This window comes from Erinaceus europaeus, chromosome 7 (genome assembly GCF_950295315.1).
Source record: "Erinaceus europaeus chromosome 7, mEriEur2.1, whole genome shotgun sequence".
NCBI lineage: Eukaryota > Metazoa > Chordata > Mammalia > Eulipotyphla > Erinaceidae > Erinaceus > Erinaceus europaeus.
In genome coordinates, this window is record NC_080168.1 from 106,720,928 (window position 1) to 106,748,757 (window position 27,830).

Genomic DNA, 27,830 nt, shown 5'->3' on the forward strand with positions numbered 1-27,830 from the left:
TTGGTATGCTTCTAATTCTGCTTCTAAAACCCCTTCTGTTTCATTGGTTTAATCCCCCCCCCTGCTTAACACTGTATTCTATTTACATAACCACTGTTAACTAAGCACTACCCTGCCTGTAGGGCATTGGTTTAATCCCCATTGGTTCATCATGTCTTTTTGCTCCACCCCTCTCGTAGTGCACCCTGATTTGCACCAGTCACTTTTCTCTCCACCCTCTCTACATCACATCCTGTTTACACCCTACTTGGCAAGTGTATATATATATATAAGGACAGGATTGTGATTATAGTTTAGTTTAGTTTAGCTTGGCTTAGATTGTGCAGCGTTCCACATGAATAAAGAGATACTGCGTACAGCTCAGCCATGAGTCCCTGGTTGTCTGTCTCCTGTCCACGAAGCTAGCCCGGCATTGTACAGGTATTTTCAAAAGAACTGGCAGAAGATATGGAAGAACAAGAGAGCAGCAAGAACCAGTGTGATGCCAAGGGAAGGCCTGAGGGGATGTTTCCTGCCTCAAAGGGCAAGGCCTATCAGGCGAAAGGGCATTTCTTGCCTCTGGGGGCATCTCATGCCTCAAAGGGCGTTTCCTGCCTCTGTGGGCATCTCTTGCCTCTGGAGGTGTTTCATGCCTCAAAGGGTGTTTTTTTGCTTCTGTAAACAGAGCCTGCAGGCAAGGGAGCATGGCCTATAGAGTCCCAAAGCTTTGGCTGCAAAGTCCATGCACTGCTGCGGTCAGTCTTTGAGAAACCCAGCAGCATAAAGGGAAACTGTTGTAAAGTTGTGTAAAGTGTCCAAGAGGTGTGCCAGTAAATTTGATAGAAGTGTCAGTCCAAAGCAGATGACCACGGATGAAATGCCAGGGGATGAAATGCTGCACGTCTGTCTCGATGGGGAAGTTAACCACTGTAATTCTGCTTTTCTGTCGAGAGTGAGCTTTGGAGTCTGTGAATCTGTTTCTTCAGGTTGTGCCAGGTCACATCATTGGTTTCGGAGTGGCTGCTGTAGTCATGCCATCTTGTGGGCAATGTCAGAGAACAGGGGTCCAAATGGATTTCTGGGGGTTCCATTTGAGCAGATGTTTTTTCATGTGAAGATGACAGCTGTAATTCACTTACTTGTGAAACAAAACTTTTTAAGGTTGTTTAAACGCATAAGCTCAATAGAAGAACCATGGTTAGAAGCCTCAGGCATGAGACTCATTAGCATAACCATTATATTATCTACCCCACCCATATTCATACAGTTTTCAGGATTAAACATTTTATATTTATGCCAAGATGTAGAAAAAAATCAAAAGAGAAAAAAATAATTTTTGGATTGTTTCAGGATGTCTCTAGAAATCATGGCTGCATCCAGCATTTTTTTTTTTTGTAAAGTCAATGTCATACAAAAATTTAGTCATTCAAATCACTCTATTATGAAATGCAACTGAAAGCAGACAGCAAACTTAAGATATTCAGAGAAAACGAGGGGGGAATCGAGAGAAAAGCTGTAGGCAGTTTTTGCTTCTTACCTTGAACAAGATTATCCAGATCTCACCATGTAGCATCATGAGTCCCCAGAGGGCGTCCTAGTCCAAAAAGCTCTTTGAAATTCCATGAAGGGTGCTTCTGATGGTTCATGCTGGATTGCTGCAGGCACTCATTTTTAAAAACGTCTTCCTATCGAAGAAAGAATCGAAACAGGAGGGTAGAAGTAACCATGTGTCTCCATTTTTGGGGATTGCCAGGGTAGTGGAGAATGCTCTTCAAGTTAGAGTAGTCCTTCTCCGCGGGAAACATGAGAGAAGAAGTCCAGAAAGTCCAAGGAGAAATTTCCACGCATCTCCCAAGCTCTACGATCATGGTCATAAGGAACCAAAGTTCCCGGTCAGGGAACCAAAAGTGTTGCCCAGAACAAAATGTTCCAGAGACAGAGAAACTGTCTCATGAAGAAAGAGTAGAAGCTTTGGGAAACCTCTTCATAAGTAGAAAAGCAACCCATGGCAGATGGGTAGCCAAGTTTACTTCTCTGGGGGATGGCCGGGTTAGGTCCCACATTGGTGCTGGTCCCTGTTCGGGTGCCATTATGTCAAGCTAGCTTCGCGGGTGGGAGACAGAGGTGACCAGGAACTCATGGCTGAGTGGTACGCAGTTCAGTCTTTATTCATGTGGAATGCAGTGCAATCTAAGCTATCTCTAATCACAATCTTGTCCTTATATATCCTGAGACGGAAGAGTCAGGTCTGAAGAAGAGGATGTACGTAGGATAGGGAGTGGAGAGAAGGAAAAAGCATGCAAAACAGTGAGGATTAAACCAATGCCCTGGAGGCAGGGCAGTGCTTAGTTAACAGTGGTTATGTAAATAGAATACAGTGTTAAGCAGGGGGCATTAAACCAATGAAACAGACGGGGTCTTAGAAGCAGAATTTAGAAGCATACCAACAGACCAGAAAGCTGGATCAGGGAAAAGAGTAGATGGGAAAATATGGGAAAAGTGTATAAATATTGTTGACTGTAAACCTCATTGATTTGATGTGATCTGGGGCCCATATTCAGCTTAGGAGCCTATGTGACCTCTGCATCCCTGTAGATCTGAGCTCACATTCTGTGGTCATGAGTAGGAATGTTCCAAGCTGCCCCAATTTTAGGACCCATCTTCCTCAGGTGGAACATTAGAGTATGTTGTCCAGCCTCCCTTTGGAGGTTGGAACATTCTCTACCGTTGTTGCTCCACATGAGGGCAAGGTCCTATGGGTCCCACAAAGGGGTCTATTTTGTTGTTCCTGATAGAGATGACCAGTAACAATGGAGAAAGGGATCTATCAGAAGTCTAGGCCCGTCGTGTTTGTTTGGGAATCTCAGGACTCTCCGACTAGGGCCCCAGCTGATGGGGTGGCCTGATAGTGACTAAAGAGTCTTACCCTTATTCAGCTTTAGCAGTCCTTACTTTGATATGGTTAGTTTTGGAGTGAGTGAGGGACGTATAATAGAAGTAGGTGAGAAGGTTATCTAAGTCTAAGTAGACACTATTTCATTAGGAACTTTATGGTTTCTAAGAGGTATTACTCTTTCATTGTCCTGTTACTTTTTAGATCACTTGATGGTGTTAAGATGCTTTGGTGGGGATAGGAGAATGGTGGAGGATAGGCAGCATAAAAGTTCCAGAGTGGAAGCTAGTAGGAAAGCTGCTTAAGGCTACTTCTTGCCTAGTCCTATATGAATTCAATTTCCTGATCACTCATGATCCTTTCTTAACCCCACACCAGCCAAACCAGCTGAATTCTCAATCCTAGTGATACTGACTACGCAGTTAGGGAACAGTCCCCCAGTTTGCCTTCATTTCTGGTACTAGTTGTAGAGGTAGTGATCCCAAAGATTATGCTTGGATTCAGAAATTTGCTAGAGTGGTCCGGGAGTTGGCACAGTGATAAAGCTTTGGACTCTCAAGCATGAGGTCCTGAGTTTGATCCCTGGCAGCAGATGTGCCAGAGTGATGTCTGGTTCTTTCTCTCTCCTCCTATCTTTCTCATTAATAAATAAATAAAATCTTAAAAAAAAAAAAGAAAGAAATTTGCTAGAAGAACTCACAAAAAGCTTTTACTTATGTTAAAGTTTTTTTTTTTTCAACGAAAGGATGTAGATTAAAATCAACTGACACAGAGAGGTAGGTCACTGAGTAGGGGGTGTGCCTTGCCACATGTGTGTCCAGATTTGCACCCTGGAACTAAATGGGAGTGCTATGACACTGGAGAAAGGTTCAGTGCTGTGATATCTTTCCTTCCCTTTCTCTGTGTATCTATCTCTCTTTGTCTCTGATGAAAATAAAGTAGGCCCAAGAGTAGTGAAATTGTATATGTACTAAGCCCTGGTTATGGAAAAAATACATATGTAATTGTAATTTACATATGTAATTGTAATTACATATGTAAATGTAATTGGCCAGTAGAAAAGATACATAAGGAAGAATCCTTGAGGTTTTCAAATGCTGAGCTTCCTTTTCTTCTTTCTCAGTGGAATCATGGACATCATTAACTTTTCTTAGCAGTGATTTATGACATTACACAACTAAAAAGAAGTCATCTGAGCCTTAATTATCAAAGTTTATTTGGTGGCAGTGTGTGTAGGAGGCATCACTTAGATATAGCTAACAGCCTACAAAGTTGATCTCTGTCTTCTCACCTTCCTGAGGTTGAACTAATCCTGTATGACTCAGTATTGCCACCATAAATCACATTGTAAGACTATCTGGCATAACTCAAACCCCCTAGTAAACAAGAACTCTTCTTAAGCAGGACATCCCAGTGGTTTAGGATTACTTTCTGGGAGCTGAGGGCGAAATCAGACCTCTGTTTGGCCAAGGCTAAATTCTTTGCTAGTCTAGTCCTCGGGCCCAACAAGAAGAAGGGAAAAGGAATTTGTTTAAAAAATTTTTTTTTAGCCACACAAGTCTGTTTCTTGGCTGATAAGTATACATATATAAATTGAATTTTGAAAAGTCAACCCAAATTGATATCTTTTTTTTTTCTTTAAATATTTAATTTATTTATTCCCTTTTGTTGCCCTTGTTGTTTTATTGTTGTAGTTATTATTGTTGTTGGATAGGACAGAGAGAAATGGAGAGAGGAGGGGAAGACAGAGAGGAGGAGAGAAAGATAGACACCTGCAGACCTGCTTCACCGCCTGTGAAGCGACTCCCCTGCAGGTGGGGAGCCAGGGTTCGAACCGGGGTCCTTATGCTGGTCCTTGTGCTTTGTGCCACCCTCGCTTAACCCGCTGCACTACAGCCCGACTCCCCCAAATTGATATCTTAAGCATCCAAGAAGTAAACTCAGATCATGCTGGTGAAATATAACCCAGTATGAATATATTCAATGAATACCAACAATTTAAGAATTTGTGGATGATTTACTAAAAACTTTAGAATAGTTTAGAAGAGAGGGGAATACTTCTGAACATATTTTATGAGCCCAACCTTACCCTGACAAAGACTGTCGTGTGCTGGGGAGATAGCATAATGGTTTTGCAAAAAGACTTTAATGCCTGAGGCTCCAAAGGTACTAGGGTCAATCTCCAGTACTTCCATAAGCCAGAAGTAGCAGTCCTCTGGTAAAAATAATAAAAATAAAAAACCACAACAAAACAGAAAACCATTGACTGATATCTGTTATTAAAATAGATGTAAAAATACTTAACATTGAAACAACAATATATAAAAAGGGTAATACATCATGAACAAGTAGAGTTTATCCTGGTAGTGCAAGGGTGCTTTAACACCAGACATTCAAGCAATATAGTTGCCTTATATTACCAGCATTAAAAAAAAAAGAAAATAATGTATGATTATCTCAAAAAACAGAAAAAGTGTTTTGAAAAATAAAATCAACTTCTGCTGTTAGAAATGTTCAGTTAGTGTCTGGGGCAGTGGCATACCGACTGAAACACTGGACTTAAAAGCATGAGGACCCAGGTCCAATCCCCAACATCACATGTGCCATAGTGATGCTCTGGTTCTCTCTCCTCTCTTTTGTGTTAATAATAAATAAATATATTTTTTAAATCTCAGCTAATGGTTGAAGAGGTGGGTAGAGCTAATACTTTGGATACAAGGAACCCTCAGTTTAATTCCACCTCAACAAACAATGGAGTGGTGCTCTGGTCTGTATCTCTCTCCCATTCCTCCCTTTCCCTTCCCTTCCCTTCCCTTCCCTTCCCTTCCCTTCCCTTCCCTTCCCTTCCCTTCCCTTCCCTTCCCTTCCCTTCCCTTCCCTTCCCTTCCCTCCCCTCCCCTTCCCTTCCCTCCCCTCCCCTCCCCTCCCCTCCCCTCCCCTCCCCTCCCCTCCCCTCCCCTCCCCTCCCCTCCCCTCCCCTCCCCTCCCCTCCCCTTCTTTTCCTTTTCCTTTCCTTTCTTTTTCCTTCTTTCCTTCTTCCCTCCCTCCCTCCCTTCCACTCCTCTCTTTCTCTTTCATAAATTTAGTATACTTTAAAATTCTCAACAAATTAGGAGGGTATATTGTCATTCTGTTAGAGAACATCTTTAATGGCGAAATACTGAATTCTTTTCCCTAAGAAGAACAAGGTATGGATGTTTGCTTTTACTACTCCTTTTCAACACAGTACTGATGATGTTTCAGCATATTAGAGTCAGGGAGGTGACTCAATAAGAGCACATACTTTGTATGTAGAAGGCCTTGCATTAAGTCCCCTGTACTACATAAAATATCTATCTCAAAAACAAAACAATACTTATAAACTTTTTGACACTTAAAATGGTGCAGTGTTGATGTGGTAGAGAAGTTCAGAAATAGATCCATGTGTATATGGCCAGTGGATTTTTGATAGTAGTTAAAGCCCTTCAGTGGGGAAAGGGAAACTTTTTGTTAAGTGGCACTTTAGCAACTGGATAACCATTGTAAGGAAGGGAAAAAAGCTTTGTTCTTTCTAGTCACATCATTTCTTAGTAGGTCTCGGTAACCAGACGGATTAACAAAAGAAAATGAGGTATTTTTAAAACATGTATATCTTGGGAGTCGGGCAATAGCGCAGCGGGTTAAGCGCAGGTGGCGCAAAGTGCAAGGACCGGCGTAAGGATCCTGGTTCAAGCCCCCGGTTCCCCACCTGCAGGGAAGTTGCCTCACAGGCGGTGAAGCAGGTCTGCAGGTGTCTATCTTTCTCTCCCCCTCTGTCTTCCCCTTTTCTCTCCATTCTCTCTGTCCTATCTAACAATGATAACTACAATAATGAAAAACAACAAGGGCAACAAAGGGGAATAAATAAATACATAAATAAATTTTAAAAAACATGTATATGTCATGTTAACATGGGAGAAACTCATGGATAACACTCAGAGATTTGATTAGAACCTAAATCAGTATAGGTAGCATCTTTAAAGAAGGGTCACTAAATTTTTAGAGACAGGACAATAAGGAGAAAAAAGGCCATGAGTTTCTTTTCTTTTTTTTTTTTTAATTTTTATTTATAGAAAGGAAACATTGACTAAACCATAGGATAAGAGGGGCACAACTCCACATAATTCCCACTACCAGAACTCTGTATCCCATCCCCTATTCTGATAGGTTTCTTATTCCTTAACCTTCTGGGAGTATGGACCCAAGGCCATTGTGGGATGCAGAAGGTTGAAGGTCTGGCTTCTGTAATTGCTTCCCCACTGAACATGGGTGTTGACAAGTCAATCCATACTCCTAGCCTGTCTCTCTTTCCCTCGTGGGGAAGGGCTCTGGGAAAGAGGAGCTCCAGGACGCATTGGTGGGGTTGTCTGTCTAGGGAAGTCTGGTTGGCATCATGCTAGCATCTGGCACCTGGTAGTTGAAAAGAGAGTTAACATACAAAGCCAAACAAATTGTTGGCCAATCATGGACCTAAATGGTGGAATAGTGCAGATGAAGAGTTGGGGGGTCCTCCATTTTATAGATAGCTAGTAGGCATATTTTAGTTATATTCCAAAGGGCCTGTGGCTATACTAGTTTTTTTTTTTTTCCCCTCAGCCTGAAATCTGATATGCAGGTGGATCCAAGTTATTGTCTAGGGAGATGATGCCATGGCTGGCAGAAGAACCAGAAAGCTGGATCAGGGAAGAAAGTAGCTTTCCCTAATATGGGAAAGGGTTATAAATATTGTTGACTGTAAACACCATCGATTTGATGTGATCTCATCTGGGGCCCATATTCAGCTTAGGAGCCTATGTGACCTCTATATCCCTGTAGATCTGAGCTCACATTCTGTGGTCATGAGTAAGAACATTCCAAGTTGCCCCAATATCGACCCATCTTCCTCAGTTGTAGCATGGAGTAGGTATGTTGTCCATCCTCCCTTTGGAGGATGGAACATTCTCTACCATTGTTGATCCAAGTTGAGGGCAAGGTCCTATGGGTCCCACAAAGGGGTCTATTGTGTTGTTTCTGATAGAATGACCGGTAACAATGGAGAGAGGGATTTATTCGAGGTCTAGGCCCATCATATCTATTTGGGAATCTCAGGACTCCCCGATTAGGACTCCAGGCCTTGAGTTTCTTCTAAGGGTAGCAAATCATGACAACGGAAATGTATATGAAACTAACGGTAGACAGATTAATTTGTAATGCTTGTTGTGTAGATTCCTTTGGTGCCAACTCCAGACACATAAGGGTTGTTGCCAGTGACTAATTTTTGTCTTTTGTTAAAAAGAAGGGAGGAGAACACCTTTGTAAATTTATGTTCTGATTTGAGTTAGGTAGAAGGAGGGAAGAAAGCCTTTCTTGAATCTGCTTGATTACCTGCTTCAAATAATCCTTATGGTAAATTGGCATGAAACGAGATGATAAATTATACTGTCCTTCAACACATTAAAAATAATCAACAGTAAAAAACCTTTAATCTTACTTCATATCACCAAAAATTAATTCAAAACAAATCATAGACCAAAAATTACAGTTGTGTATGTCAAGGCTAAAATAATTCTAGAAGGTATTATCTGAGAAAATCATATATCTTAGATTAGGCAAATATGTTGTAAGTCGAACACAAAAAAGCACAATGTATAAAAGAAATTTTTATTTTGACTTAATCAAAGTAAAGTTTTCTTTTAAAGATATAGTAGGAATAAAAAAGGCAAGCTGCAAAATGGAAGAAAATGTGTATTTAAGAAGACTTCTGTGTAGAATATATATAAAGAACTATCAGTTCAATAGGAAGACTTTTTTTTTAATAGGAAGACTTTTAATTGATTTTTTAAAAATAATTAAAATTGGGCAAGAAATGAGTATGGATACTGCCAAGAAGACACAGGGCTAGCAAGAACATAAAAAAGACACTCAACATTAGTCATCAGGGAAATGTGAATCAGATCTTAAGATACCATTACAAAAATATTATAATGGCTAATCTTAAAAAGTGTGACCAAGGGTCTGGGCTGTGGTGCACCTGGTTGAGTGCATGTTACCTGGGTTTGAGCCCCTGCTCTCCACCTGCAGGGGAGAAGCTTTACGAGTGGTGAAGCAAGTACTACAGCTGTCTCTGTTTCTCTCCCTCTCAGTCCCCCTTTTCAGTTTATCTCTGTGCTATAAACAAAGAAAAAAGAAAAAAATGTCCCCCAGGAGCAGTGGGTTTTTTGTGCAGTCAGTGAGCCCCAGCAATAACCATGGTTGCAAAAATTAAATAATAAAATAAAATAATGTGTGACTGTAGCCAGGGAAGTGGCTCAGTGGTAAATGTTCAGGTTACACATATACACTACTGGCATATGCCAGAATGCTATTCTGGTTCTTCCTCTCTTATTCTTTATATCCTTAAAGACCAAGTATAAACATATGAAATCTTGGTAAAGACACAGACAAATGAAATTCTTGTATGTTACTGATAGGAATATAAAGGTGGTACTACCTCTTTGAAACAGTTTGTCTGGGGAAATGACTTAAGTGGTAGAGCTTTGGACTTTCATGCTTGAGATTCCTGGTTTGGTCCCAGGTACCACATGTGTTGTCTCTCTCACTCCTTATGTATCTGTCTCTGTTTCTCATGTAATAAGCAAATCTTTTAAAAAGAAACACCTCTTTGGGATGGGATACACAGCTCTGGTGGTGGGAATTGTGTGGGATTGTACACCTCTTATCCTATGGTCTTGTCAATATTTCCATTTTACAAATAAAGAAACACCTCAGCTGTTTTTAATTATATATATACACACATATATATTATTATATATATGTATATATGTGTTTTATCATAATGACCTAGCCATTTCACCTCTGAGATGAATTTATGTGTCCACACCAAGACTAGTACATGAATGTTTTACCAACTCTACTTATAATAAAAACTAAAAACAATTCAGATATTAGTCAACAGATAATAGATAAGCAAATTGTTGTTTTGCTCAATAGTGCATACCACTCAGGAATAAAAAGGAATAATCTATTGATACACTAGTGATACAGAACTTGTTAGTTAAAAATGTTATTTGACACTCTATTGAATGTGACATGTTACAGTGTAGTTTCCCAATTTTTAGTTCTATAGCCTATCTTTTATGATTTTCTAAAAATTGCATTTTCTAAAAATTTAAAGACATTAAAATTTAAATCCTCAAACATCACAATATTTTCAGATTTGTGCTTCTGACTCTTACATAGGTTGTCATTTTTCTCTTCTTCTGCATCTAGATCATCTTCTATTGCTTACGTGTAAGTGATGCTGACCATAATGGTGGAATTCTCTCTTTCTTATGTAGTGTATCAGGGAGAGGAAAGAAATGTAGATGGGAAAAACAAAACAAACAAAACCCACAGTGGCTTCTGCAGTTGACAAGGAATCGGAGGTGCACAGCTCATTGGGGAGGGGGCTCTGCATGCCACCTGTTTTGTTCCAGACCCCAGTTCAATTAATGCAGGACAGTTCTTCCCTCTATGCACTCAACAGGATAGTCTCAGTTGCCCCATGCATGTGTACAGGCGTCTACTCAATTCTGACACTGGGTGTTCTCTGATCCAATTGCTTCCCTGTTGTGGGAGAGAGATTTGGACACATAAGCTCTACTGGGCTTAATTGCCAATTTTTTTTTTTTTTTTTTAGATATTTCCTTTTCTGCTCCAAGCTGTGGGCAGTTCATTGTTGTGGTCCCTTTGGGAAATTCCTGGGGCCAGGTCACGGTGTACCTGGTTGAGTAAAGTACTCAAGGATCCAGGTTTGAGCCCCTGGTCCCCACCTGCAGGGGGAAAGCTTCACAAGTGAAGCAGGGATGCATGTCTCTCTCTCTCTCTTTCTCTATCTCCTCCTACCCTCTTGATTTCTGGCTGTCTCTATCTGATAAATAAAGATAAAAAGGTAAAAAAAAAATTCCGTGAAAATTGGGTTTATGAGGGCCTGTGTTCTCTTTCCTGTCCCTACTGTATTGCTGCCAGCAGTGGTGGCTGATGAGTTCTACACTGCTCATCCCAAAAATGTCCACTTGCTCTTTCCTCCACCATCCACTGCTTTCACCTACTCTTTCAGTTAAACCCAGCTGTGCACTGGTGAACTTTTGTTATGGGTTAGTGTTCTTTATATTGTTTTTTTCTGAAGAGCATGGTTCATTCCACCATGGCTCCCCCCTCCCAAAGTCCTACTTCTCTATTTTGATTCATCAGGTAGTGGATTTATTTTTATAATGTTGATGAGTCTTGAAGGATACATGAGTGGAGGCTCATCACAATACTGCATTTGCTTTGTAAACTTGAAATTTTTCATAAAAAATGCCAGGGGTCAGTAGAATACCCATCTTGCATGCATGAAGGTCTAAGTTCAACTGAGTTGACCTGGGTATGCCACCACCTGGCCCCCTACTCAGTTTTCTGCAAAACACTCTAACCTCCAGCCTAGATCCTCCTCCATCATCATGCACTGAGACTGAACCGCTTCCCTCCCCCCAACCCCCAGTTCTTTACTTTGGTGCAATATACCAAACCCAAGTGCAAGTTCTGCTTTGTTTTTCCCTTTCTGTTCTTATTTCTCAACTTCTGTCCATGAGTGAGATCATCCCATTTTCATCTTTCTCTTTCTGTATCTATGAATTTTTAACAAGTATGTGATAGTCTAGAAAAATCACATGCAAAATTGTATTTTAAAATAATAAATTTTAATGAAAATATTGAATTAAAATAAATAATAAATATCTAACAAGCATCTTTTTTATGTTTTTACTTATAAAATGGAAACACTGACAAGACCACAGGATAAGAGGGGTACAATTCCACACAATTCCTGCCACTGGGACTCCATATCCCATTCCCTGCCCTGATAGCTGTCCTATTTTTTAACCCTCTGGGAGCATGGACCCAGGGCCATTATGGGATGCAGGAGGTTGAAGGTCTGGCTTCTGTAATTGCTTTCCCATGAGCATGGGCATTGACAGATTGATCCATACTCCTAGCCTGTCTCTCTTTCCCTAGTGGGGCAGGGATCTGGGGAGGTGGGGGCTCCAGAACACATGGTGGGGCCGTCTGCCTGGGGAAGTCCAGTTGGCATTATGGTAGCATCTGGAACCTGGTGGCTGAAAAAGAGTTAAGATAGAACTCAGAACAAATTGTTGACTAGTCATGAATCTAAAGGCAAGAATATTACAGATGGAGATTTGGGGTCTCTGTTTTGGAAAAAGCTAATAGGCCTGCTTTAGGTATATCCCAGGGGGCCCATGACCCAACTAATTTTTGCCTGTACCTGACATCTAATGTGCAGGTGACCTAAGCTATTGTCTGGGGGCGGGGGGGGGGGGGGACGGTGTCATAGTTGGAAAAAGGACAAGAAAGCTGAGTCAAGGAAGAAAGTAGCTCCCAAATATGGGAAAAGTATATAAATATTATTAACTGTAAACCCCATCGATCTGATCTAGGGCCCATAGTCAGCACAGGAGCCTATGTAACCTCTGCATCCCTATAGGTCTGGTCTCACATTCCGTGGTCATGGCTGGGAACATTCCAGGCTGTGCCAATTGCAGGACCCATCATCCTCAGGTGGTAGGTAGAGTATGCTATCCAACCTCCCTTTGGAGAATGGAACATTCCCTACCACTGTTGATTCACATTGAGGACTAGGTCTGATAAGGACCCACAAAGGGGTCCATTATGTTGTTCCTGTTAGAGATGACCAGTGACAGTGGTGAGGGATCTATTAGAGGTCTAGGCCCATCGTGTCTGTGTGGGAATTCCAAGACTCCCTGACTAGGGCTTCAGGTGATGGTAGAGACTAAAGAGTCATCATTCAAGTATGCTAGTCTCTTGCCCTTACTCAGCTTTTGTAGTCTTTACTTCGTCTGACAAGGTTAGCTTTGGAGTGATTGATGGACATGCAATAGAAGGTAGGTGAGGAAGGTATCTAGGTCTAAGTAGAAACTATACCATTAGGTACTTTATGATGTCTTTTTAGGTCTAACAAGCATCTTAAGAGTGAGATTATAGGCGATATTTTTCTTTCTCATAGTTTTCACTCACTCATTTTCTCCATCTCCCCACCCAACCTGCAATTTAATAGCCATAAATTAATTTTATAATCAAATGTATTAAAGATAGTATTCTTATGCTTTACTACATGAGCTCTCTAGTGAAAAAATATAAGGTAAAATAGGCAATTAGGAATTTTTTAAATTATTACTTCAAAATTCTTTTTTAAAATTTCCTTATTGGAGGATTAATGCTTTACAGTCAGTAGTTAACACAATATTTATACATGCATAACATTTCCCAGTTTTCCACATAACAATACAACTCCCACTATGTCCTCTGCCATCAGGTTCCAAGACCTGAACCCTCCTCCTCACCCACCCCAGTCTTTTACTTTGCTGGAATACACCAAGCAATTAGGAATCTTTTTGTAATTTTCCCTTTTGTTGCCCTTGTTGTTTTTCATTGTTATTGTTGTTATCGATGTTGTCGTTGCTAGATAGGACAGAGAGAAATGGAGAGAGGAGGGGAAGACAGAGACGGAGAGAGAGACACCTGCAGACCTGCTTCACCGCCTGTGAAGCGACTCCCCTACAGGTGGGGAGCCGGGGGCTCAAACCGGGATCCTTATGGCTGTCCTTGTGCTTTGCGCCACCTGCGCTTAACCCACTGCGATACCGCCCAACTCCTGCAATTAGGAATTTTTAGATTCCTCCAAGCTTAGTATATGACGACTTAAATAAGAGAGTTATGAAAAACAAGATCATCAAAGTACAGCACAAAGTACAGGGTTAGCTAGTAATCTTAACTATTTTCTGGGTCACATTCTTTTAGATGAGCAAATTTATACATTTTGACAAATATGCCATCTTGTAACTATTACCACAATCTAAATACAGAATGTTTAACATTTTGATATTGGCTCCTTTTACTTAGCATAATGTACTTGAGATTCATCCAAGTTGTTGTATATCTCAGTTCATTCTTTTTTATTACTTTGTAGAATTCCATTGTGTGAGTGGTCTGGGAGGTGGTGCAGTGATAAAGCTTTGGACTCTCAAGCATGAGGTCCTGAGTTCAATTCCTGGTAGCACATGTGCCAGAATGATGTCTGGTTCTTTCTCTTTCCTCCTATCTTTCTCACTAATAAATAAATAAAGTCTTTAAAAAAAAGAATTCCATTGTGTGAATATAACACAATTTTCCCATTGAGTCACAGCAGGATAATTAGGTTGTATCCTAAACTTTTATAAACAGAGCGGCAAAACCTATATAAACCTTATATAGGTTTTGTATGAATGTAACTTAAAAATTTTTTTAAATTATCTTTATTGGATAGAGACAGCCAGAAATTGAGAGGGTAGGGGAGATAGAGAGGGAGAGAGAGAGAGAGACACCTGCAGCACTGCTTCGCCACTTGCAAAGCTTTCCCCCTGCTGGTGGGAACTGGGGGCTCAAACCCGGGTCCTTGAGCACTGTAACATGTGCACTCAACCAGGTGGGCCACCACCCGGACCCTGAATGTAACTTTTTAAAAAATATTTTCTTTCTTTTTTAAAATCTTTTATTTATTATTGAATAGAGGCAGAGAGAAATTGAGAGGGGACAGGGAGATAAAGAGGGAAAGAGACAAAGAGACACCTGTAGCTCTGCTCCTCACTCATGAAGCTTTCCCCTTGTAGGTGGGAACCAGGGGCTCAAATTTGGGTCCATGTGCACTGTTAACATGTGCACTTAACCAAGTGCACCACCACCTAGCCCTTGAATGTAACTTTTTATTTATTTAGAGTGTATATTTAGAAGTTGGATTGCTGGTCATATCAAAATTATACTTTATAAAAAACTACTGGGCAGGGGGGTGGGGTAACAGTGGGTAAGCACACGTGGCACGAAGCATAAGGACCCGTGTAAGGATCCCTGTTTGAGCCCCTGGCTCCCCACCTCCAGGGGAGTCGCTTCACAGGCGGTGAAGCAGGTCTGCAGGTGTGTCTCTTTCTCTCCTCCTCTCTGTCTTCCCCATCTCTCTCCATTTCTCTCTGTCCTATCCAACAACAACTACATCAATAACAACAATAATAACTACAACAACAATAAAACAACAAGGGCAACAATAGGGAAAATAAATAATAAAAAAAATTAAGAAAAAAAACTACCAGGAACCAACACGTAGCTCACCCAGTAGAGAACACCCAGGTCCAAGCCCCAGGTCACCATATGAGTGTGCCTTTCAGGGAGGTGACTTCAAGAGTATTGGAACACTGTTGTGGTCTTTCTCTTCTTTCTGTTTCTCTTTGCCTTTCCCCCCTTTATCTAGAGGATAGGGGAAAAAAAGGGCAACAAAGGACACTCAACATTTTAACAACTGGGAGAAAGTCTAAGATTGTCAGATAAAAAAGGACTACAAAAGCCGGATAAAGGCAAGAGACTGGCAAAGAAAGAGAGAAAGAAAGAGAATAAGAAAGAAAGTCACATTGCTTCCCCAAATGCATTACATGACAAGGAGAGAGGGGATAGGCTACAGATCAAAGGAGCCTTAATGGGGGGAGACCATGCAGAGGGTAGGGTGCACTTACTAAAGTAATCAGAACAGTGCAGACCACTGGCAGTGGTCACCGGAAGCCTGCCTTGTTAGTGTCCAGAGGACACCTGCTGTCCATCTGCATGTCTCTGTCACACTCGGGTCTCCCAGCTCTCAGAACCCTCCTGCTTACTCCGGGTCCCCACCAGGACACACCTGTTGTATGCTTTACATTGGGTTGTTCTAGCTCTCCCCCGCCAAGAGGATTGGATCAATCCAGCTAGTTTCGCGGGCCCGCTGGGCCCTGCCCCTAGGAACCCCAAGAGGGTTCCAGGGTTCCAGAGTTCCAGAGTTCCAGTGTTCCAGAGTTGGAGAGTGAGAGAGAGCTTGCGCTGCCGCAAAGAGACAGCAGAGTTCTGTTTGGTGATTAGTTTGTCTTAGTTTATGAATTGTTGTTCCTGAATAAGGAAATACAGCTTCCCTGCCCAGCCGTTGTCTCCGCGTCTCTGTTACCCGCCCGTGAAGCTAGCTCGGCCAGCTAGAGCATACGAATTTTAACAACAAATGGCACCCAACGTGGGGCTGACCTGCGCATCTCTCAGATAAGTAAAGACAATTTGGCTACCTATGCACTATGGCCTTCTCTTCTGCTTGTGAAGAGATCTCCAAAGGCCTCTGCTCTTTCTTCACGAGACTGTTTTGCTGTTTCTGGAACATTTATCTCTGGACCACTCTGTGGTTTCCACTTGCTCGGGTGAACTCAGAACAGCCAGAGGAGTCGGGAAGAGCCAGCGGGCAAGAGGCGAGGCGTTGGAGCTGCTGTTTCCACCTGGTTAAACAGCCAGCCAGCCGGCTGCGCCCAGACAACCCCACGCACCGCGCCTGCAGCCCCGCAGCCCACAGGAGGCCGACGCCACCACACAGGAGCCCGATGCCACCACACAGGAGCCCGATGCCAGCACGCAGGAGCCGACGCCAACACGCAGGAGCCCGATGCCAACACGCTAGAGCCCGATGCCACCACGCAGGAGCCCGATGCCACCACGCAGGAGCCCAATGCCAGCACACAGGCCAGCCCACAGGAGCCGGCTCTCCACCGCATGGCGCAGGGCACTGGACGCGTGATCCCTCCACGCTGCTAGGCCACTGCGAGCAGGGCAGCAGACATGACAGGGCCATGGGGCAGGGCTGCGGCGGCCTATCATGGCCGCCACCCCTGGGCACCTAGGCCCACGCCTTCTACAAGGCTGGCCCGCCCGCCCTCTTGCTATGAATTCTGTGGAACAATCCCAGACCTCCCGGACCCCTGGGCTCCCTGCCGAAACTGGGCACACAAGATCTCCAGCTGTCGGTCCGGTCTGAAGGCAGACAAGCTGGAGTACGCAGAGATTCGTGCAGAGATCGCAACCTGCAATTCCTAGAAGTGAAGCTGCCCAAGAGACCACCACTGGACAATGCACCCCCCCAACAACTAAGACAGTACAGATTTAAATTCGTGTTTAAAATGACATGTCTTCATAACAAAGGTTTCTCTCCTTGTGTATTAATGACCATGTTTATGTGTATGTTTAAAGTTTGGTAAACAGTAACTTTAAGGCTAAATTCTTACTAGTCAAAGTTAAATGAAAAAGGTTTTCAACCTAATTCTCATAAAGATAAAATTAACTTACATTTAAAGTCTGAGGTAAAAATTAGTTAACAATCAATATATTTTAACTAAGTTGGTCTAAACAAAAGGTTAAATAGACTTGTTGATGTGTAAAACTCTCCATTACCTTCTCTATTAGAAATGGTAGATCGCACAATGGCTATGCTAATTATTCTCATGCCTGAGGTTTCCTTTCCTGAGCACAACTAGGGTGTGTCTCCATCTTGAATGGGTGTAACAAAAGGTTAAAAAGACGTTGTTGCTATGTAAAAGTCTCAAATTCCTTCTCTATTAGAAACGTTAGATTGTGCTTTGGTTATGCTAATAACAAGTTTTGTTTCATAGTAAGTAAATTGCAGCCAGTTGCCTTTGGGACTCTAGGCTGTTCCCCACCCCCATGCAAATGCCTGTCGAGACAAGTACGCCCCCCCAGAGGCAAGAAATGTTTTTTTTAAGCTGATAAAGTTTTGCCCACAGAGGCAAAAATGGCCCCCTCAGGCCTTCCCTTGGCAGCACACTGGTTCTTGTTACTTGCTTACATGTTTCTCCATGTTTGTGCCAGTTTCCTTTTTTAAAAATGCCTGTACGATATAGGTTTCTGTTCACCCCACACCCTTGATACTGTAGTCATTTAGTTAAAAAGAAAAGGGGGAATTGTTGTATGCTTTACATTGGGTTGTTCTAGCTCCCCCGCCAAGAGGATTGGATCAGTCCAGCTAGTTTCGCGGGCCCGCTGGGCCCCCCCCCAGGAACCCCAAGAGGGTTCCAGGGTTCCAGAGTCCCAGAGTTCCAGAGTTCCAGAGTTGGAGAGTGAGAGAGTGCTTGCGCCACCGTAAAGAGACAGCAGAGTTCTGTTTGGTGATTAGTTTGTCTTAGTTTATGAATTGTTGTTCCTGAATAAAGAAATACAGCTTCCCTGCCCAGCTGTATGTCTCTGGTCGTCTCTGTTACCCGCCCGTGAAGCTAGCCTGGCCAGCTGGAGCCTCCGAATTTTAACAACACACACCTTTCACAGAAGCCCCCCCCTACCCCCACCTCAGCTTTGCGGATGTATGAATCCCAGTCCCTACCTGCAGGAGGAAAGTTTAATAAGCAGCGGAGGAGGGCTGCAGGTGTCTCCCTCACTACCTTCCCTTGCCCTCACAGTTTCTCTCTGGCCAAATTAAAAAATAAATAAAGAAATATCTCCAGCATTTGCTGCTGCTACGTTTTCTGATATATGACATTCTCATAGGAGTGATGTGGTATCTCATTGTTGTCTTTATTTTCATTTCTCTGACAATTAAAGACTTGGAACATTTTTTCATGTGTTTCTCGGCCTTTTGGATCTCTTCTGTGGTGAATATTCTGCCCATGTTCTCTCCCCATTTTTGGATGGGGTTATTTATTTTCTTGTTGAGTTTGGCAAGCTCTTTATATATTTTGGTTATTAGCCTCTTGTCTGATGTATGGTATGTAAAGATCTTTTTCCATTCTGTGAGGGGTCTCTTGGTTTAGGTAGTGGTTTCTTTTGCTGTGCAGAAGCCTTTTAATTTGATGTAGCCCCATAAATTTATACTTGCCTGAGTTTTCTTTATAATTGGATTCATTTCATTGAAGATGTCTTTAAAATTTATCTGGAAAAGAGTCCCACCAATATTTTCCTCTAAATATCTGATAGTTTCTGATCTAACATCCAAGTGCTTGATCCACTTGGAATTTACTTTTGTGTTTGGTGAAGTATAGTGGTTCAATTTCATTCTTCTGCATGTTTCAACCCATTTTTTCTAACACCATTTGTTGAAGAGACTCTGTTTTCCCCATTTAATAGTCTGGGCACCATTGTCAAAGATCAGATGTCCATAGGTGTGGGGGCTTACTTCTAGGCTCTCAATTCTATTCCACTGATCAGTGTGTCTATTCATGTTCCAGTACCAAGCAGTTTTGATGAATGGCCCTATAAGACAATTTGAGATCTGGGAGTGTGATGCCTCCGGTTCTGTTCTTTCTTTTCAAGATTGTTTTTGGCAATTCTAGGTCTTTTCTGGTTCCAGATAAACATTTGTAGCATTTGTTCTATTCTCCTAAAAAGTGTGGTTGGGATCTTGATGGGGATAGCATTAAATATGTATATGGCTCTGGGTAGTATATTCAATTTGATGATGTTAATTCTACCAACCCATGAACATGGAATATCTTTCCACTTCTTTGTGTCTTTTTCAATTTCCTTGAGTAGTGACTCATAATTTTCAGTATACAAGTCTTTCACTTCTTTGGTTAGGTTTATTCCTAGATACTTTATTGTTTTTGTTGCTATAGTAAAAGGAATTGATTTCTGGATTTCAACTTCTTCTACCTTACTGTTTGCATAGAGGAATGCACTGACTTTTGTATGTTAATTTTGTAGCCTGACACCATACTGTATTGCCTGATGATTTCCAAAAGCTTCTTGCTGGATTCCTTAGGTTTTTCTATGTATACTATCATGTCATCTGCAAGTAGGAAGAGTTTGACTTCTTTTCTTCCAATCTGTATCCCTTTAATTTCTTGCTCCTGCCTGATTGCTATGGCAAGAACCACTAACACTATGTTGAATAGTAATGTTGAAATGTTGATAGTGGGCAGTCCTGTCTTAGGACCTGATCTGAGGGGAAATGCTTCCAGTTTTTCACCATTGAGTATGATGTTGGCTGTAGGTTTGCTATATATAGACTCCACTATCTTCAGGAATTTTCTATATATTCCATTTTTTGTAGTGTTTTGATCATAAAGGAATATTTTATTTTGTCAAAGTCTTTCTCTGCATCTATTGATATGACCATGTGGTTTTTGGCCTTGCTTTTATTGATGTGATGGATTACGTTGATTGATTTATGTGTATTAAACCAACCTTGCAAGCCTGGGATAAACCCCACTTGGTTATGGTGAACAATCTTTTTAATATACTGCTGTATTCAGTTGGCTAGAATTTTGTTCAACATTTTAGCATCAGTGTTCTTCAGAAACATAGGTCTGTAGTTTTCTGTTTTGGTTGTATCCCTGTCTGTTTTTGGTATCAGAGTGATGTTAGCTTCATTGAAGCTGGAAGGGAGTATTCCAGTGTCTTCAATCTTCTGGAAGACTTTTAAGACTGTAGGTTTCTATACCACTTATTGAAACAACTGTCATTTTCCCATTAAATTGGATTTATACCTTTTTAAAATACCAGTTCGTATAGTTGAATTTGTTTCTCTGAATGCTTTTTTTTTTTCCTACTCCAATGATTTATGTACTTATTTCCTTTCAATTCTATACTGTCTTGTTTAAATCTTAAATTTGGATAGTATGATTTCTACAACTTTATTTTTCAGAATAAACATTTAATTTTTATTATGAGTTTTCCTAGCCCATGGAAACAGTATATTTCCTACCTATTTATCTAAGTCTTTAGTTTATTTCCTTGGTGTTTTGTAGTTTTCATTATTTTAATCCTCTGATGATTCCCATTTCTTACCTATTGAGTCATTTGAACATTTTGTTGTATTTCTTTTTAATGTTTTAGATTTGGGGTTTTTAAGTACAGTCATGCATTGTTTTATGATGAACCATTCTGTAAAATGTGTCATTAGTTAATTTCATTGTTCTTTTTTTCCCAAAGATTTGTTTATTTATTTGTGAAAAGACCAATTTTTTTTCCTGATAAAAATTTAATGATGTTCTTTTTTTATTGACTTAATTATGAACAGCAAGTCCATTGGATAAGAGGGTTACAATTCCACACAATTCCCACCACCAGCGTTATGCATCTCATTCCCTCCCTTGGAAGTTTTTCTATTCCTTATTCCTCTGGGAGTTTGAACCCAGGATTGTTATGGGCTGCGGAAGGTGGAAGGCCTGGTTTCTGTAATTGCTTCTCCACTGGACATGGGCATTGGCAGGTCGATCCATATTCCCAGCCTGTTTCTATCTAGTGAGGCAGGGCTCTGGAGAGGTAGGGTTCCAGGACACATTGGTGAGGTTGTCTGCCCAGGAAAGTCATGTTGACATCTGGTAGCATCTGCAACTTGGTGTCTGAAAGGCAGTAAGATATAAAGCAGAACAAATCGTTTAATAATCAGGAACCTAAAGGTATGAATATAGAAGATGAGATTTGGGGGGGTCGGGCAGTAGCACAGCGGGTTAAGCGCAGGTGGCGCAAAGCACAAGGCCTGGCTTAAGGATCCCAGTTCGAGCCCCCGACTCCCCACCTGCAGGAGAGTCACTTCACAGGCGGTGAAGCAGGTCTGCAGGTGTCTATCTTTCTCTCCCCCTCTCTGTCTTCCCCTCCTCTCTCCATTTCTCTGTCCTATCCATCAATAACAATAATGATAAAAACAACAAGGGCAACAAAAAAAGGGAAAATAAATAAATAAATAAAATACTTTAAAAAAAAAAGAAGATGAGATTTGGGTTCTCCATTAAAAAATACCAGTTTTTAGCCATTCAATTACAGGGAATTCAGGAGTGGATTTTATTGTATTTATCCTATTTGAGAATTGCTGAATTTTTGATGCTATAAATTTACTTCTTTTGTCTTATTATTGAAGTTATCAGCCATTATTTCTTCGGATACTTCATTAGTCTTTCTCCTTTATAACACTGATTATGCAAATATTAGACATTCTTTGTATTATCCTACAGGTCCTTATTCTTTGTTTGTTTAAGATGAGAGAGAAAGAGAGAGGAAGAAACCAGAGTATCACAGGAGTACATGTGGCCATGGGGATAGAACCAGGAGCTTTAGGTATAAAAATTCTGGGCTTGACAAGCTGAACTATTTCCCCAGCTGCTGTTTTTTGTTTTTTTTTTTCCTTTCCATATTTTTCACAGTTGATGTTGACTTGTATTTAATATTTCAGAAATATTTGATTTGTATTTAAATCCAATGAATATATATATATATATATATATATATATATATATTTATTTATTTATTTTTTTGCCTCCAGAATTATTGCTGGGGCTTGGTGCCAGCACTACGAATCCACTTCTTCTGGAAGCTATGTTTTATGTTTCCCATTTTGTTGCCCTTGTTGTTGTTATTGTTGCCATTGCTGTAGTTGTTGTTGGATAGGACAGAGAAATGGAGAGAGGAGGGGAAGACAGAGAGGGGAGAGAAAGACAGACACCTACAGATCTGCTTCACCGCTTGTGAAGTGACTCCCCTGCAGGTGGGGAGCCGGGGGCTCAAACTGGGGTCCTTATGGCGGTCCTTGCATGTGTGCTTCACCCAGTACACTACCATCTGTCTCCCATATAATACATTTTTAAAAGAACCATTATTCTTCTTCCCTGATGTCCTTCCTACCAATTCCTTCATTTTAATCTATTTCACTTCATCTCTAATCTTATACTCTACTACTTCTACTACTTCTTTTCATTAGCTTTCTCAGTAAGGTTTTTTTTTTTATTGGTGAGATTAGTGGTTTACAATCAATAATAAAGTACAGTTAAAAATGAAATACAGTGGTCCGGGAGGTGGCGCAGTGGTTAAGCTTTGGACTCTCAAGCATGAGGTCCTGAGTTCGATCCCCAGCAGCACATGTGCCAGAGTGATGTCTGGTTCTTTTTCTCTCCTCCTATCTTTCTCATAAGTAAATAAAATCTTAAAAAAAATTTTTTTAAATGAAATACAGTAGTTTGTACATGTTTAACATTTCTAAGTTTTTCCACATAACAATTCAACCATGTCTAAGCCCTCTAACATCATGTTCCAGGACCTGAACACTCCCCCACACCCAGGTCCTTTCCTTTGGTGTAATACACCAAACCCAGTCCAAGTTCTGCTTTGTGCTTTCACGTTTTGTAACTCTTTTTTTTATTTATTATTGGTGACTGAATAATGATTGACAAGATTGTGGGATAAGAGGGGTGCAATTCTTATAATTCCCACATAGCCCATCCCCTTCATTGGAATTTACTCTATTTGTCCCTCTGGTAGTATGGATCAAAGATCTCTAAGGGGCACAGAAGGTCAGAGGTCTGGCTTCTGTAATTGCTTCTCCACCGGACATGGGCATTGGCAGGTGGATCCATACCCCAGCCTATTTCTATCTTTCTCTAATGGGGCAGGGCTCTGGGGAGTTGGAGTTCCAGGACACATTGGTGAGGTTGTCTGCCCGGGGAAGGCAGGCTGTCATTATGGTAGTATTTTTCAACTTCTGCCTGTGAGTGAGATCATCCCATATTCATCCTTCTCTTTCTGACTTATCTCACTTAACATGATTACTTCAAGCTAGTAAGGTTTTTTTCAGCTTTCTCACTAGTCTATTTTAGTAGTCCAAGCTTTCCCCCATCCTTTTTTGGGACTGATGGGAGGAAGAACAGTTAGCTAGTAGTAATCTGCATTTCCTTTTTCCTTCTTCCAAGTAAAAAATTATTCTATCAAATGTAACTCTCAGGGAAAAATTCTTTGTAACTAGGTTTGGTCTGGTTTCTAAGATCCAACCTAGTAGCTTCTTAGAAAAGATAATTTCTCCTGCCATGTTGTCATGCAAGTAAGAAAAAGATGAAGTAAATTGAACTTTTAAATGAACACGTATCTCTAATCCATTATTCTGCATCAGAACTCTATTTTTGTCATCTCAACATATGCAGTAGAAAAGAACTGCTGCTGTGTCTTTAAAAACTATCCTTAGAGCAGTGTGGAGGCAGGCATGTCACTGAAATGCTTGAATGAGAGCAAGAAAAGGAGGTGGGAAGGGGTGTTCTTGCAGTGCAGGGTGTGTGTGTGTGTGTGTGTCTGTCTGTCTGTCTGTCTGTCTGTGTGGGGGGGCAGGGGAGAGAGAGAGAGAGAGGAGAGAGAGAACAGAGGATGTGACTGTTGGCAGAGTGCTAGGTAACATCCCTCTGAACAGCTGGGCCACGTTCTGCTTCAGAGCTGCTTGTGAGAGCAATTAGCTCGCTGAAGTCTCTGCAGCTAGGATCAGTAGCTTTTCATTCAAGGGTGAAGGGGCGGGAGGGGACTGTGGGCGAGGCTGGGGGGGTGGGGGAGGGAGGCACAGGTTTACCAGAAGGGATTTCTTCCGGCAAAATTCCGGCAGAACAGACTCTTACAATGAGGTCTCCATTAATGATGTGAGCTTGCTGTTTAAGCGCAGATCCATCTGGGGTGAGTTTGTATAATTTTCTTTCTTTATATAAAAGTCCTTGAACTCCACAGACTGGATGTAGAAGAAAGATATCTTTTGCATCTTGACTGTATGATGCACCTTAGAGAAATTAGAGGCTTTTTTTTCAAGTATTAGTTTTATAAGATTTTTGTGGACCTTTTTGTTTTGCTGCTTTTTATCTTAAAATAGTTTTAATTGGGTTTGTTAGAACTTTAGCTTTATTTAGATTCTATGTCTTCCATGGCTACTTCATTCAGATTTAGCATATGAGAATAGCCGTGGTTTCTATTCTCTTTGGTGATGCTGTTGACGCACATTGCAGGAGGCAGGGAATCCCCTATAAATATCCTTCACTGTGTCATTCCACAGCTATCCACACCCGGCTGGTGAATATGTCTCGGTGTCCTGTCTTTACATAACTGTCCCCTAGTCTTTAAATGTGATAAGAAATATGTCGCCGTTGCTGTGTCTCGGAAGCTTTATTTTTAAAATTATTACTATCTTAGGAGCAATTTGTACATCTTTTTTTTTTAAAAAAACAAAACATGCTTTTTTGATATGTTGAGATTGACATAAGAATTTTTGTGGGTTTATTGTTTCATTTTGGATTACTTGTTTATTTCTTAATTGGCTTGTTTTTGTCTGCTGGCTTTGGTTTCTAAAGAGTGCAGAGATGGGATTCCCTCTACCTCCAGTGACGTAGTGATTTTGTTTGCAGTCTTTTTCTTCTGAAAGGGAAAGGACAGAGAGAAAGAAGAAGAAAAATCCATCTTAAGCGGTGCGTTCTCCTATCTAGACCTTGATGATAACTGGGTACCACTGAATAGAGCTGAAGCCAGAATGAAATCTTGACTATCAGGATGCTATTTTGTTTGCTTTATTTTAGAATAGGGGTCAAATTCGGGAGTGCCGAAGCAAGGTGCTTGAATTAACCCTATGTGTCCTGCTGTTAATGAATTTACCTAATTAAAAAATGTATATATATGTAATGAAAATGGACTCATAAGGGGGCTTCTGAAACTTAGCATTCATGAGTAATTCTAGGTTGAGTTTTAGAATTTGGGATTTTTTTCTACATTATTTTCACTGGACCTGTATCCTATTTCTTAGACCTCAAAATATCTAGTTAAATATAATCCCCTGCCATTGTAATAGATCTCTCATTTTGAATGTATGGCGTTGAAAGCTTTAGGAAGAAATTGCTAGTTAAACTCTTAGTTATAAACCTAATTTACATCTTCTTGCATTGTTTGGGTTTCAGTTTTTTTCAATACCACTGATCTCTAGAGGGCTGTTTGCCTAGATTGAGCCTAGGGAAATTTAATGTTTGCCTATCTGTGGATGCATTTGAATAGCTCATGTAGAAAAGTACCCGTAAGAACTTGCTGGTGTATATTCTATCCTGATTTTCTTTTCTGTGCTTTCACTTATCTTCATTTCTGTGTGTTAAGTGAGAAGAGTTTTGTCAGCTTCTCATCCTACATTGTGTTTTCTTACAGTCATATGAAAAATTTATTAGAGCCATCAGTATTTCAAAATTAAGAGAATTCTAATTTTATTTGGAGAAATGTGGGTGAGAAGAAGTAAGACCAGATAAATCAAGAGTGTTACAGAAGAATAACCTATTTAACAGTTTACCAGAGACTGGAATTGTGAGGGTTAAGAGAGATTCCATTGCATCCTTGCATCTTGACATTGCAGCAAATATGTGGATAATTTCTTGCTAGCTTTTCAGGAAACCCCTGTGGTGGACAACCCTCATTAATCGTTGCTGGGAGACTGCTGTGACGTCACTGAGAGCAGTTCCCTGTCTGCAAGGAGGACAGGAATAGCCTTTGAGGGGGAAGAAAACTGCTGTAAAATGAAAGATGATGGTTTTGTTAACTTGGCTTTCCTTCCATTTGGAAGTGGGTGGGATAGACCCAAAGTCTTTATTAAATGTTTCAGTCATTAACAAGGGGAAAGATCTTTTTTTATTTTAACTAGAAATTATTTCCTCTTTAACCTTTGTTTTCTGACTATCAAGGTTTTGCAAAACGTCAAGGAGAGAAAAACTATTAAAATGTTGGAGAAATAATGTTTCAGTTTTTAAAATCTTTTTTCCTACTCATTTTTAAAACATTTTATTTTTTATCTGTTTGTTTGTTTATTTATTTATGAGAAATAGAGGAAGAGAGAGAGATAAAGAACCAGACATCATTCTGGTACATTTGCTGCCGGGGATTGAATTTAGAATCTCGTGCTTGAGATTCTAATGCTTTATCCACTGCGCCACCTTCCAGACCACTCCTTCTCTTTTTAAAGGAGATGGGGAAGCAAAAGATAATCAACATTTCTTTCTTTGGAATAATTTAAAATGTGATATGTGTTGGAAGAATATTCTGACAAAATGATAGAAACTATTTCTGTGTCTAAAAGTTATCATATCTTCTTTTTGCAGAAGCTCCCTTTCTTCTCCCCACACCACTATCACATAGGATGCTAGGAGCATCCTCTTTGGAACACACCATGAGTGGCTGAATCCTTGGACTCTGAAATTAAGCTACCTGAGTTCAAGTCCTGTCTTATGCCAGTTGCTGATTCTGTGACCTTGAACAAATTAACCTTTCCTTTTCCTCATATGTAAAATATATGGAAAGGAAGATAATAATAGTACACTCCTATTAGGGCTGTCTGGGGGATTAGAAGAGTTAATGGATGTAAATCCTTAAAGATAAATTCCCGATCATTCTAAAGGTTTACTTATTAATATTTAAAACTTAAGTAGGGATATGCCATTTATATCTTCAGATTACCTGTAATTTTTTTTCTCTCCTCCAGGGTTATTGCTGGGCTCGGTGCCTGCACCATGAATCCACCGCTCCTGGAGGCCATTTTCCCCCCTTTTTGTTGCCCTAGTTGTTGCAGCCTCCTTGCGGTTATTATTGCCATTGTTGACGTTGCTTTGTTGTTGGATAGGACAGAGAGAAATGGAGAGAGGAGGGGAAGACAGAGAGAGAGGGGGAGAGAAAGATAGACACCTGCAGACCTGCTTCACCACCTGTGAAGCGACTCCCCTGCAGGTGGGGAGCCGGGGGCTCGAACCGGGATCCTTACGCCGGTCCCTGCGCTTTGCGCCACGTGTGCTTAACCCACTGCGCCACCGCCCGACCCCCTACCTGTAATTTTTTGAGGAAGCCAAAAGAGATTTTTTGAGCCATGTGAGATAACTGAGTTTTTATTTTTGTATATTGAAATTTTTGTGATTAGTAGTAGGTTACAAGATTGTAAAATTATAGTGTATAGTTCCACACCTCACCCACCACCAGAGATAATTGAGTTTTTTAAAGTATAAGTATAATCTAGATATTTAAGCTTAAACTTTATAGCTGATTCTTTCAGAAAGTATCTTTTCTAATTTAATACTTACAGGCTAAATTGTAAACAGATTAACAGCTTTTTTTTTTTCTTTCTTTGGCTACAATGAACTTTTTTATTAGCGATTTATAAGATTATAAGATAATAGGGGTATAATTCCACATCACTCCCACCACCAGAGTTCTGTGCCCCCACCCATCTCCAGCAATAACCACAGTAGTTCTCCCAAGGTCATAGATATGGGTTGACTATATATTTTTCAAGTTTATATATTTCAGTTCTCTCTATTCCACTTATGAGTGAAATTGT

At 40.8% G+C, this 27,830-nt stretch overlaps 1 protein-coding gene across 46 annotated transcripts in view; it reads left to right on the forward strand.

The window, feature by feature from the left end:
- Nucleotides 1-27,830, forward strand: part of R3HDM2 (R3H domain containing 2) — a 165,870-nt gene that overhangs the window by 61,909 nt on the left and 76,131 nt on the right. The window contains exon 1 of one of the 46 annotated variants that reach the window (XM_060195077.1): nucleotides 24,107-24,163. The exons of the other annotated variants lie outside the window; for them this stretch is intronic. The gene's annotated coding sequence lies outside the window, so the exon portion shown is untranslated. Of the gene's footprint in view, nucleotides 1-24,106; nucleotides 24,164-27,830 lie in introns of those variants that run through there. 46 annotated transcript variants of the gene reach the window in all.